This window comes from Podarcis gaigeae (genome assembly GCF_964106915.1).
Source record: "Podarcis gaigeae genome assembly, chromosome: 1".
In the NCBI taxonomy this organism is placed as follows: domain Eukaryota; kingdom Metazoa; phylum Chordata; class Lepidosauria; order Squamata; family Lacertidae; genus Podarcis; species Podarcis gaigeae.
In genome coordinates, this window is record NC_139678.1 from 86,612,038 (window position 1) to 86,624,555 (window position 12,518).

The window sequence follows — 12,518 nt, forward strand, 5'->3', positions numbered from 1 at the left end:
ACCTCCCCTCACTTCCTGTAGCCAGTTTTTTAATTGATTGTACCTCTCTTTCAAAGTACAGACACATTTTTCATAATATTGCGCCACCTGGAGCTAAAAAGGTGTCAGCAAGAGGCCTTGCTTTCCTCTGGAGTACCAGTGGTGAGCCTTTTCCATTAGGCCATGCCGATTGTTATTTTGTTCAGTTTAGCATTTCTTGCCAGATAAGACTTTGTAGTGCTCTTATTTTTTTGTCCCCTGCTGGGATCACATCTACTCGGATGGTCCGCCCCTGCCACTTAATGGATCCAAATGGTTTCCAGAGAGTGGTAGGGGATGCTTTATCCCATGTTGATGGCCTTTCAGCTGATTCCCTGGTGGCCCGCTGGAATGCGGAGTTAACCAGGGCTATTGACTGTCTGGCTCTGAAGCGCCCTCTCCAATTGCATGGAGCCCGGACATCCCCGTGGTTTTCTTTGGAGCTGAGGGCGAGGAAACAATTGCTGAGACAGCTAGAGTGTCAGTGGCTGAAAACTCATTCAGAATCGGACCGGACATGGGTTAGAGCTCAACGTCGAGCCTACCAAGTGGCGATAGCGATGGCGAAGAAGACTTTCTTCACCGCCTCTATTGCATCTGCAGAAAATAGTAGCAGGAGACTCTTTCAGGTGGTTTGCAATCTAACGGAACCACCTTTACCACCGGGGTCTTGTAAAGACCCCAAGATCTCCTGCAACGATTTTGCAAAGTTTTTTGCAGATAAAGTCGCTCATATTCACATATTCAGAAGGAGGTAGACACCACCGTGGGAGTAGGGCCGGGGCAGGAAAGTGCTAGAGCCCTGTTTGGTCAAGTTGCATGGAATCAATTTTAATCCATTACCCCCGAGGATGTGGACAGGCTCCTTGGATGTGTGAAACCAACTACCTGTCTCCTTGATCCTTACCCATCCTGGCTAATAAAAGCAAGCCGGAAGGGCTGGGCGATGGGCTGCGGGGTGGTGAATGCTTCTCTCTGTGAGGGAGCATTCCCATATCCGCTGAAAGAGGTGGTCATTAAACTGCTTCTTAAAAAAAACATCTTCAGACCCGGCCAGTATGGCCAACTATCACCCAGTCTCAAATCTTCCATTCTTGGGCAAGGTGATTGAGCAGGAGGTTGCTGAACAACTCCAGGTATGCCTGGAGGATGCGGACCATTTGGATCCTTTCCAATCGGCTTCAGGCCTCATCATGGGACTGAAACTGCCTTGGTCATGCTGGTTGATGATCTCCGGCGGGCTAGGGACAAAGGTGAGAGCTGTTTCCTAGTTCTGCTGGATCTCTCAGTGGCCTTTGATACAATCAACCATACCATCCCTTCTGGACTGTCTAGAGGGGCTGGGAGCTGGGGGCACTGTCATACAGTGGCTCCTCTCCTTCTTCCTGGGCCATGTTCAGAAAGTGGTGGTGGGGGATGAGTGTTCAGACCCCTGGGCTCTCACTTGTGGGGTGCCTCAGGGTTCTGTCCTCTCCCCCATGCTTTTTAACATCTACATGAAGCCGCTGGGAGAGATCATCAGGGGGTTTGGGCATATCATCAATATGCAGATGATACCCAGCTCTACCTCTCTTTCAAATCAGAACCAGTGAAGGCGGTGAAGGTCCTGTGTGAGTGCCTGGAGGTGGTTGGAGGATGGATGGCTGCTAATGGATTGAGGTTGAATCCTGACAAGACAGAAGTACTGTTCTTGGGGGACAGGGGGCAGGCTGGTGTGGAGGACTCCCTGATCCTGAATGGGGTAACTGTGCCCCTGAAGGATCAGGTGCGCAGCCTGGGAGTCATTTTGGACTCATAGCTGTCCATGGAGGCGCAGGTTAAATCTGTATCCAGGGCAGCTGTCTACCAGCTCCACCTGGTACGCAGGCTGGGACCCTACCTGCCCGCAGACGGTCTCGCCAGAGTGGTGCATGCTATAGTTATCTCCCGTTTGGACTACTGCAATGCACTCTATGTGGGGCTACCTTTGAAGGTGACCCGGAAAATACAACTAATCCAGAATGTGGCAGCTAGACTGGTGACTGGGGGTGGCTGCCAAGACCACATTACACTGGTCTTGAAAGACCTACATTGGCTCCCAGTACGTTTCTGAGCACAATTCAAAGTGTAGGTGCTGACCTTTAAAGCCCTAAACAGCCTCGGTCTTGTATACCTGAAGGAGCGTCTCCACCCCCATCGTTCAGCCCAGACACTGAGATCTAGCGCCAAGGGCCTTCTGGCAGTTTCCTCATTGTGAGAAGTGAGGTTATAGGGAACCAGGCTGAGGGCCCGCCCTGTGGAATGCCCTCTCATCAGATGTCAAAGAGATAAACAACTGCCTGACATTCAGAAGACATCTGAAGGCAGCCCTGTTCAGGGAAGTTTTTAATGTGTGACATTTTAGAGTATTTTTGTTGGAAGCCACCCAGAGTGGCTGGGGAAACCCAGCCAGATGGGCGGGGTACAAAAAATAGATTATTATTATTATTATTATTATTATTATTATTACTCATTTCGGTCTTTATGCATATCTGAAATGCAACTGATATGTTCATAATTGCCCCAATCACCACCTGTCTCATGAGATTTCTAGGCAGGTCTGGAAATAAGTATTTAACAACAACAACAACAACAAAAGCTCTGCTCTGGGAAAGAGCAGCAGAAGAGATCCCAGCTGTGGTCTTTTGGCTTTCTGAAGTGTGGGTCGAGGGGAAGCAAACCTAATTCTGGTGCAACACATGCCACTAACAGCTTCCTTTCTAGTGCTCTGCTGCCTGAGGAATGTGATAATGGCTACCATAAATGAAATGTCAATGCATGAGCTGATCAGCATTTTTTGCTGCTGTGTGTAAGATTCCTAAGAGCTGGTTGTAAGTAAGAAAGAGTGTCAGCTCCTCTGAAACACCAGCTCCTGACGTGGTGAAAATGCTCCACCAAGATACCCTCAATTATGTTTAATAGAACACTTGTCTGGGTAAACTAGGAATAGTCAAAACAGATTCTGAAGCTGCAGGGATGTGGGCTGGGCTGGTGTATTCTTGATCTATGTGTTGAAATCATATACTCTTTTAATGTTGTGGAAGCCAGAAACTCTCTACTACACTCCCCCCTTTTCCTCCTTAGGAGAGACTTTCGTCCTTCATTGAAGAAGTTTGTGGTGTGCTCATTATGAAAGAGAGTTCCCCTGGTTGAGTTGCAGCCTGTAACATTATGCTGTTATCGGGCAGGGTGCTGAACGCACCCAGATAAGCAAGGCAAATGGAGGGAGCTCACAGAACTCACATGGACCCAGTCAGACTAGACTTCCTTCTGGTTTTGCATCTGAAGCAGTGAACTTAGTCATTGGCTTTTTCCAGTGCTTTAGATGAGTCTTTAGATTCTTCATTATTATTGGAGCCAACCACAACTCCCCACCTGTGAGGCTACGTGGTTAAATAACTTCCTTAGTCATTCACCATAGGGCAATGATGGATATGGTTACCTGAAATAATGCCTTCTGCCATATGGACCTAACTACATTGTAAGATCCTATGCCAAAGCCCTGGCTTAAAGTGCCTCTGCCAAATGAAGTGTGGTGGGAAAAACCAGTTGGCCCTGGGAATTGACTGGGGAGAGGATCATTTTGGCACTGGCACCCTGCTCAGGGACTGGTTTTCCTACAGAGTTTCTTCCACCTTCATAATGGCCTTTTGGGTACCAGGAGGTGAAGATGTTGCTGTTCTCTCCAAGCTTCTAAATACCCTCTGTTTTATGGTCTTAGTTTTAAATTGAGCGTTAAATTGTATTTTTAAATTGTGTCACTTTTGTTAATTGTGCCGTCCCTGCTCTCCCAGGCCACTTTGTGAGCCATCCATAGAACTCCTTACGATGGGGCGGCTTCATAAATGCAGAAAACACAACTTAACAGATAAATGTAGACAAGGTGGCGACTGGCGGTTTATTCTGCTGCTGCAGCAGTTGCTGTTTAATCTAGATGAAGCCCTTGGACACAGAGGCTTTTCAAGCACAGAGCTCCCTGGCTTTCCTTGGTTCCGCCTTACTTCATACTGTAGCTGCTGCCTTCAGAGCATTCTCTTTGAGCCGAGTGTGTTGGGAGGTGGAGTTCTGCGCCACTCCCTTTGCCTCAATTAGTCTCATGCTTGAGGCCTGACTCAGAGGGACAGGCTGCCAGGTTGGAGAGCCAAGAATAGAACAACTCTGCAGGAAGAGACATCTGTATTGCATGTGGCACCAGAGTACACAAGGAGCTGCAACCTGCTTAATAGTTGCACCGCCTGTTTTCTTTGCTAATTGTTGTACAGTGGTACCTCTGGTTAAGAACTTAATTCAATCTGGAGGTCCGTTCTTAACCTGAAACTGTTCTTAACCTGAGGTACCACTTTAGCTAATGGGGCCTCCCGCTGCCGTGCGATTTCTGTTCTCATCCTGAGGTAAAGTTCTTAACCCGAGGTACTACTTCCGGGTTAGCGGAGTCTGTAACCTGAAGCATTTGTAACCCGAAGCGTTTGTAACCTGAGGTACCACTGTACTGTCTACTGAGTTTGTACCTCAACACGGAGTATGTGCTTAAGATGCACCTATTTGGGTGGTTGAATATTGGACTTCCTGCTCTTCTTCCATATTAAAGCAACATTTATTTTTTACTAAAATATATTGGAACTTTGCGAAACCACAGCTTTTTAGTGTTAGATTTGTATGACACATTGGGGTGGGGATGTAATTCTTCTGCCAGGATTTTGGCATCCAACGCAGCTAGGATTAAAAAATATAGATCTGTAAAAATACAAACCAGTCAAGAGAAAGAGAGGCTTAACTAAAGAATCATGGCAAGAAAAATAGACAAACTATGTAGAACTGGCAAAACTGACATACAAGCTACGGGACAAGGATAACTGTGACTTTAAGGATGAATGGGATCCCTTTACAAAGTGTCTGAAGATGCAACAAAGTGAACTGGAGTCCTTGGCAGGTCTTGAATAAACATTCACAAAGTTTTAATTGATAATAATCAGCTAAATAGGTTGAGGATCTATACAACTTTGTAACATGCAAAAAACAGCATTCTTAGAGAAACCAAAGACTGGAACTGAGGGAAGTCAGGGGGTGGGGGCGGGTGGGTTTTATGTGGGAGGGTGGGGGGAGGGAGGAAAAATGGGGGAAAACAAGGATGATATGCTTCTGGATAATATTTCTTGTTTTAATTTTGAATAAAAAAACTTTATAAAAAAAAGAAAAAGAGAGGCTTGAACCATCCCAAACGTACATATATCTGTCAGGGTGGTGGTAGTGACAGCAGGGGGAATATAAAATCTGTAGAGTAGTGGTATTGCAACGTAAGTAGGTCTCCCATCTAGCAAAGCATTTCCAAAATGATTTCAGGAGGTGAGTTAGGCCAGTAGAAATGGTTGTTTCAAATCCTTTGATCATTGTCTGTTGGTTCTAGAAATCTGCTCTGTAAATTGCTCTTTAAACATAATGTAAACAAATTTTCAAGGATAGGAAAGGGAGGTGCATAAGACATCATTCTACTCTTGGCACTTTGCCAAGTACAACAAAGAGTGACGACTGGAATGTGACCTTGGTGACAAATGATCGTTAGAGAAAATTACCTGAGTGCGTTAAAGTATTTGTATCTGCTTTAATTTTGACTAGTTCCTGTATGGTAGCTCCACAGTACAGTATTTTGGTACTTGGACAGAGAGGTCTTGCACCATCTAGTTTTGTGTTTATTGTTTAGTTGTTACAAAAAAAAACCAAACCCAACAACTCTGGCAGTTTCTTTTTAATGCAGGCTATATTTCTAAGTACTGTACTGGAATAGGAACCACTATTTCCTCCATTCCTTTGGCTTTGCTCTTGCTCCCTGGCCTGCCCAGGGGCCCTTGATAATTGTTCTCACAAATACCCCCTTCTGGATTTCAACAACAACACACACACACACACACACACACGTGCCCCGCTCCAGGCAGGTAGGGATGTTCCAGTCCCCCATGACCTGTTTAACTGGTCATTTCTGCAACATCTTCTCCTTCTGGCAGTTCTTTGGGCATCTGATCCAGTGTAGTTTATGACCTTTGGAGTTGAACTATTTGCTTTACTGTCAGATAAAAGAATTTGCTTGTTATTGAGGAGAGGAGGGGGAGTGCAAAAAAAGAAAAATGAGGTTGGACCAAGTGGCAAGTTCTATTCACTTAAGGCCCATCAGTTTCAACAGAAGCTTAAGTAAAGGTGAGTGCATCCCATTGATTTAAGTGTTGTCTAATTTCAGTTTAGTATGGAGGATCTAAACCTTTATATCCCTTGACTTCTGCTGGAGTCTTGCTTTTGACTCAAGTCCTTGCAGCTGCCTAGAATTGTAAATTTATAGAGGTGGGCTTTTTCCATCCAAGGGCCCCAGTTCCTCATAGGAAATCTTTGGGAAACTACATACCTGTGGTGGGCGTAGCCAGAGGTAAAAGTGGGCAAACAACAGAAGTGACACTTGCTTTTGTACCATAGGCTGTGTTCCAGCCACACAAAAGTGCACGTTTTCCCAGTGATCCATCCAAGCAGGAGATGCAGTATTCTCAAAGTTCATGGACGCATTCCAGCCAAGCAAAAACCTTGAAGAAGGTTTCAGTGCAGGGCTGGTGAGGGCTGTGGCTTGAGGAGAGGCCCGATAAAGGAATTTGGCCTGAGGGTCTCCACCCATGCTCTCCAAACAATGCAAGGTTCACTCTCTGCTCATGTGACTGGGCGTCTCCCCTCAACTGTATTCTTTAAGCCTAATTAGGATTGCTAGATGTCCTTTGCTCTGTTTTCAAAGGATCAATCCTTACTTTAAGAAGCCAGTTTAGGAAAGCATTATGGGATAGGAAATTGTGACATTAGAGAATAAGGGATAGTCCTTTAAAATAAACTTCCCGCAGGAGATAATGGGCATGCCTTTGCCCTGTGTCAACATTATAGATCCAAAATGCCTTTTGTATTTCTAAATATTTTAAGTAAACCTAATTTAACCCTGACCTTGCAGCTTCTTCCCTGATGTGGGTGCTGTTTGCAGCAGTATAAATTCATTTTATTTGCAAATGTGTTTAGCAATGGTGGGGGAACTGTGTCCACTCTCTCCAGATGTTGTTGGAGCTCTCGACTCCCATCAGCCCCAGCCAAATATGGCAAGTGGTAATCCAACACCCTCTGGAGGGCTACAGGTTCCCACTCCTGGTTTGCCACTGAATTTTTCTCTCAGTTTGTTAATTCCTTTGACTTGTACCATTGTTAAGTCATTGCAGAAATTGGCATTTGTACTTTTCATTATCCCTCACTCCTTGACCCTGTTAGGGTTTGATCAGATGATATCTGTCAGAGCTGCCCTAGGTCCCAGCTCACAAAGGACCAACGCCAGTTCTTGTTATATACAAAAGTCTTTATTGAAGTTCAGTTTCGATTTCAAAGCCGCGGCGCGCAGCTCTACGTCTTAAACTCTAGACCGCTGAAGCTCCGCCTGAATCTCCTCCCCCCAGACACCAGTTTAAGACTCTAGCCTTGCTCCACCTCTTCCTCTGCTCTTTCCTTCTCTGGGTCCGCCTGTCCACTGGGGTCTTGCCCTTTCTGGACTCTTCTGACGCTGAGTCCCCTGATTCTTCCCCCTGCCTCCGGCGGGCTTTAGGACCTGGTTCCCAATCCGGGTTCTCTGCCGTCCCGCGCGCCTGTACATTTGAACTTGGCGCGTGCGCCCAGCTGGCAACCTTTCTCCTGACCGTTACACTGCTCCTGTCACTGCTTCCCCCTTCGGGGGGGCTAGTTGGACCTGACTTCCCCTCTGTTCCCTCACTCTCTGATAGAGGCGTGGTCAGCCCGGACTCATCTCCTTTCCCTACTGGAGGAGACGCTGGCCCTGATACATGGGACTCTTCCCCCCCCACTACGCTCTGGTGGGGGAACTGGTCCTGATCTCCCGCTGCTGCTTTGGGAGTCCCCGCTGGCCCCTTGCTTCTGGTGCGTCCCCCCTGGGACCCCCCTTGCCCTGGCCATCGGCGCCCCCCTCTGGGAATCTTCTGAATCGCTGGAGAAGCTCATGGAATCTCTCGGGCCACTGTCATACTCCCCTACGCTGCCCTCAGATTCTTCCCCTTCGCTCTCCGTTTCCTCTCTCCCCTGTGCCTCTGCTCCTGAACCCCTGACAATATCTATGAGAAGATACTTTATAACCATAATACCTTTTTCATTATGATTTAGGAGATCTCCCTTGGTCTCACTCTAGCCAGACAGGAAATGAATGGGGCATCTTTTCTGTGTGTTTTTTTCCATGTACATGGAGAGGAGATAACATGTGCTGAAGATGAAAGCAATGCTTCCAGATAGGAAAGGGTGATGTTTACATAAGCTTCAGTAGTCTGGCAGATGTAACTTCCTTGTCCTATCAGTTCCCGTTTCCTTTCACTATATGAATTGTCATAGCAGCAGTTTGAGGTGCCAGTACCCAACCTCTTATGTACATACACAAGGCAGGATAAACAATAAAGTGCAAATTAGTCTTTGGTGGACGGGAAGGCCAAGGTCTCAACAACCTCACTTTGGAAGAACCCAATTCTATCTGTCAGGCAAAAAGCTTTTCCTGACAATTCTGTCTTTCTGGACCCAACCACATTCTCTCTCACTTTCCCTCCAACTAAAAAGCCATGGTAAATGAAGAAGAATGCTGCCCTTTGCACCAGTTTTTAAACTAATCATTAAACTGCTTATCATGACCCCTCCTTCCATTTCTTTTCAGTACTCAGATCTGACTAGGGAATAGCAGGACTGCCTTGCAAATGTCAATTCTGCAAAACAAGTAGACCCTTCCTTTTTCTCTGTGTTCAAGTTCTCCCTGTTTATTCGGTGAGTGCCCCCTTAAACATCCGGAAAGGATTTGTTTGCCCTTCCTCTGAACTGCTTCTCACAATGTTGTGTTGTCTTGCGAAATTACTTTCTTTCACTTCTCCCTCTTCCCCCCATAGGCCCCTGGAAGGAAAAATAATTTTTGGAAAAGAGGAGGGGTGTGTGTGTATGGAAAATATTGCATCTGCTGTGGCATGGATGGCTGCCATGTTCTCTTCTCCCTCCCCAGGGGGCTTCCATATGTTTGCCCACCTGTGATTGGTCAAAATTAATCTGTTCACACAGGCTCTCCTCTCCTCAAGGAGTCTCCTCAGGAGAAAGTTGCCCTCTTTCCCTAGAGAACTAGCTTGCTTAGAAGCTGTGGGTGAGTGGGAACAAGCTAGAAAGGAGTGCCAATGTTTTGCAACTGAGGGAGCGTACCATCTTGGCAGCCTTTGGCCTCATAAGTCGGCACTTTGGTTTAAGCAGCCGCGGTTGAGGTACAGTTTGTTCCTAAAGAGGCCTAGGAGCAGCAACATCTGTTTTTTATATTCATTGGGACATAGGAAGGAAATTGCCATCTAGCTCAATACTGTCTACACTGACTGGCAGAGGCTCTTCAGGGTTTCAGGCAGGGGTATCTCCCAGCCCTACCTGGAGAAGATTGAAACCTGGGACCTTCTGCATGCCAAACACATGCTCTGCCATTAAGGCTGAATTTGTGACATACAGATTCATTAATCCCTGAGTTTGTAGCCTTAGCATATCCAGTCATTGCCTAGCACCGTAGCAAGATTGTGGATGATACAATTTATCAAAAAATTGAAAATTTTTTCAAGGCTCTTCTTGCCTTGCCTGCCCCACACATCTGTAGCATATCAACACCCTGAATGGGGACTGGGATGGGGAGGCAACCAAATTTCACTGGCTGCCTGGCGTGATTCTAACATGCCACACAGGCTGCTTGCACAGCATACATTTAAAGCACAACAGAATCCTGGGAGCTGTAGTTTGCGCCTCAAAGAGCTACAATTCCCAGCACCTTGGATAAAGTACCGTTCCCAGGATCCTTAGAAGGAAGCCGCATAGTTTAAACATATGGTGTGTACATACGACTGGGCAACTGGGTATACAACTCTGGCATTCTCCTGTTGTAGAGACAAGCACAACCATAGCACAGGGTGGGGCATCTTAGGCCCCAGGGCAAAATGTGGCCTCCTAGGCCTCTCTGCCTGGCTTCTGGGACTCTCCCCAGGCCATGCCCTTCACTGGCCATGTTTCACATTCTCCTCAATTGGTTTTGCCCAGTTGAAATGTGTCCTTGAACTTGGCCTGAGTGGAGGATAGAGGCGGGTGGGTTAAGCGTGTGTAGAAATCTTGCCTAGTCTACAAAGGTGAAATGTTACATCCATTGCTTTGCCTGCTTATGCTTCTGGCCCCACCACCCACTGACATGCAGCCCCTGGAAGATTGCCCAAAACCAATGCTTAAAAAGATTCTTCACCCCAGCGATAGCATCTGTTCCTTTTACATGCAAGAAGCGCTGACAAGCCATGGAATAAGCAGGCGCTGGGGCTGGGGAGGGGTTTGCTAATGAGCATCTTTCTGTTGTGGCCATCCATGTACGGTGGTAAGTGAAAACACTGGGCTCGTTTGTGCTTGTTTTCCCTTAGAAGGGAGGGATATATAAATATATTAAATAAATAAATAAAAGCTGTGCATTCAAGTGCCCAACTGTGGGGAGGGCACTCTTGAGAAATGGTTCTGGAATTGCTAACTGGCATCAGCACAAAAGGGCTGGTTTGCTGTCCACCCTGAAGAATGTTAAAAGGAATCTCAGGCCAGTAGTGGAAATGATTCTCAATTTCTTCCTGTGTCTCAAACCTGAGTTATCCTGAGGCTGTACTTCTCTCCCTTGGCCCCCCTCCCTCCCTCTCTCTCTTCTGACCAGCATCATGTGTGCATAATAATTTGACAGGAATTATAGCACCGGTAATATTAACTGCTGCGTAATCAGCTGCTTTTTGGTCCAGGGTAGGCTTCTGATTTTCTTCTTGCCCTGGCACCACACGCATTCAAAAGGGCCATCCTATCTCCTGGGAGGTCATACATATATGAGCAACAGGTAAAATAGATCAGCTCCTTTAGGGAGTCACTGGAGAAATCTGAAATGAGAATTGTTGGGCTTCTTTTAAAAGATATGCTGCTGACATGCCAAGGCATTGCTGTACATATACTGTACACCACTTGCTGTTCTACAGTGAAATGTAATGGATCAGAAGTTGTGGAGCAAAGAAACTCCCTCTTTACTGCTCCATATACCGTATTTTTCGCTCTATAAGATGCACCAGACCACAAGACGCACCTAGTTTTTGGAGGAGGAAAACAAGAAAAAAAATATTCTGAATTTCAGAAGCCAGAACAGCAAGAGGGATCGCTACGCAGTGAAAGCAGCAATCCCTCTTGCTGCTCTGGCTTCTGTGATAGCTGCGCAGCCACCATTCGCTCCATAAGACGCACACACATTTCCCCTTACTTTTTAGGAGGGAAAAAGCGAGTCTTATAGAGCAAAAAATACGGTAAATACGTTGCCAGTACCAGGCCAGAGGTGCATATAGGCAATGACTGTTTTATGCGCATTCAAAGCATGCACAACCATGCACGTGCACATCACCACAACCCAGAAGTGGCTGGAAAAGGAAGCGTCATGGGAGCATGGCGAGCTTATATATGCTCTGCTGACAAGTGTGGGGGGTCAGGGATGCAACCCATGTGCAAAACAGCTATTGCCTATATGGTATTTACACAAATGCAATGCACTCCTTTTTTGGCTGAAGTATGTCGCAAAAATTAGGATATGCATTAGATTTGATGCTGCATTTACATTTGCCAGAAAAAATTGCTTTTCGTTTCAAGGTTTTTGAAAATTGAAGTGTGTGTTAGATTCAATGGCGCATTAGATTCACATAAATACAGTATTTTAAATTGTGGACACAATTTTAAATGACTGAATGTGCTGTACAGTTTTAGGCTGCAGGCACTGATTCAATGAGAATATACTATGCCATCTTGCCTGTTGCCCTTATTAAGCTTTTCAAATTTATTTAAGTCGAATTATATATGTTTTCCACTATGTAACTATGGTCTGAGGGAGGTTTGAGGGCAATATATCAGTGGAAGAGTTCCTACTTTGCATGCTGAAGCCCACCTCCCCTAGGTAGGACTGGGAAAGACAGCTGTATGAACCCCTGGAGAGTAACCACTCATCAGCATATAGACAGCAGTGAACTAGATAGGCTAATACTGTAGTCTGATCTGGAATAAGGCAGCAGCACCCTATCAGGCAAGAGGAGGTGGCGAAGAAAAAGCTGTGTCTGTGTGGTGCCATTCTCAAAGTCTTCATTTCATAACAATCATGAGCTATAATGTGGAAGGAAGGGGTTTCTCAGAAATAGCTGGATTCGCCTTTTGAGATGCAAGACGGATCATAAGATGGCACGCAAGTCTCTTGGGACGAGAAAAAAAGGACGTTACTCGGGTTTTTTGAGAAGTTACTAGTCACTTAGTTCTCTCTCAAGTCCTATATGGAATTCACACGTTCCTTTAAAAGCAGAGGATAAAAAATAAAGAGCAAAGTTGGTGGAGATTATCAATGACACTTCCTAAAAATCCAACAGTTAACA

General features: G+C 46.0%; 1 protein-coding gene across 1 annotated transcript in view; it reads left to right on the top strand.

Moving 5' to 3' along the window:
* LOC310849514 (protein lifeguard 3-like) overlaps positions 1 to 12,518 on the top strand; it is a 32,994-nt gene that overhangs the window by 9,534 nt on the left and 10,942 nt on the right. The gene's annotated exons all lie outside the window — the stretch shown is intronic.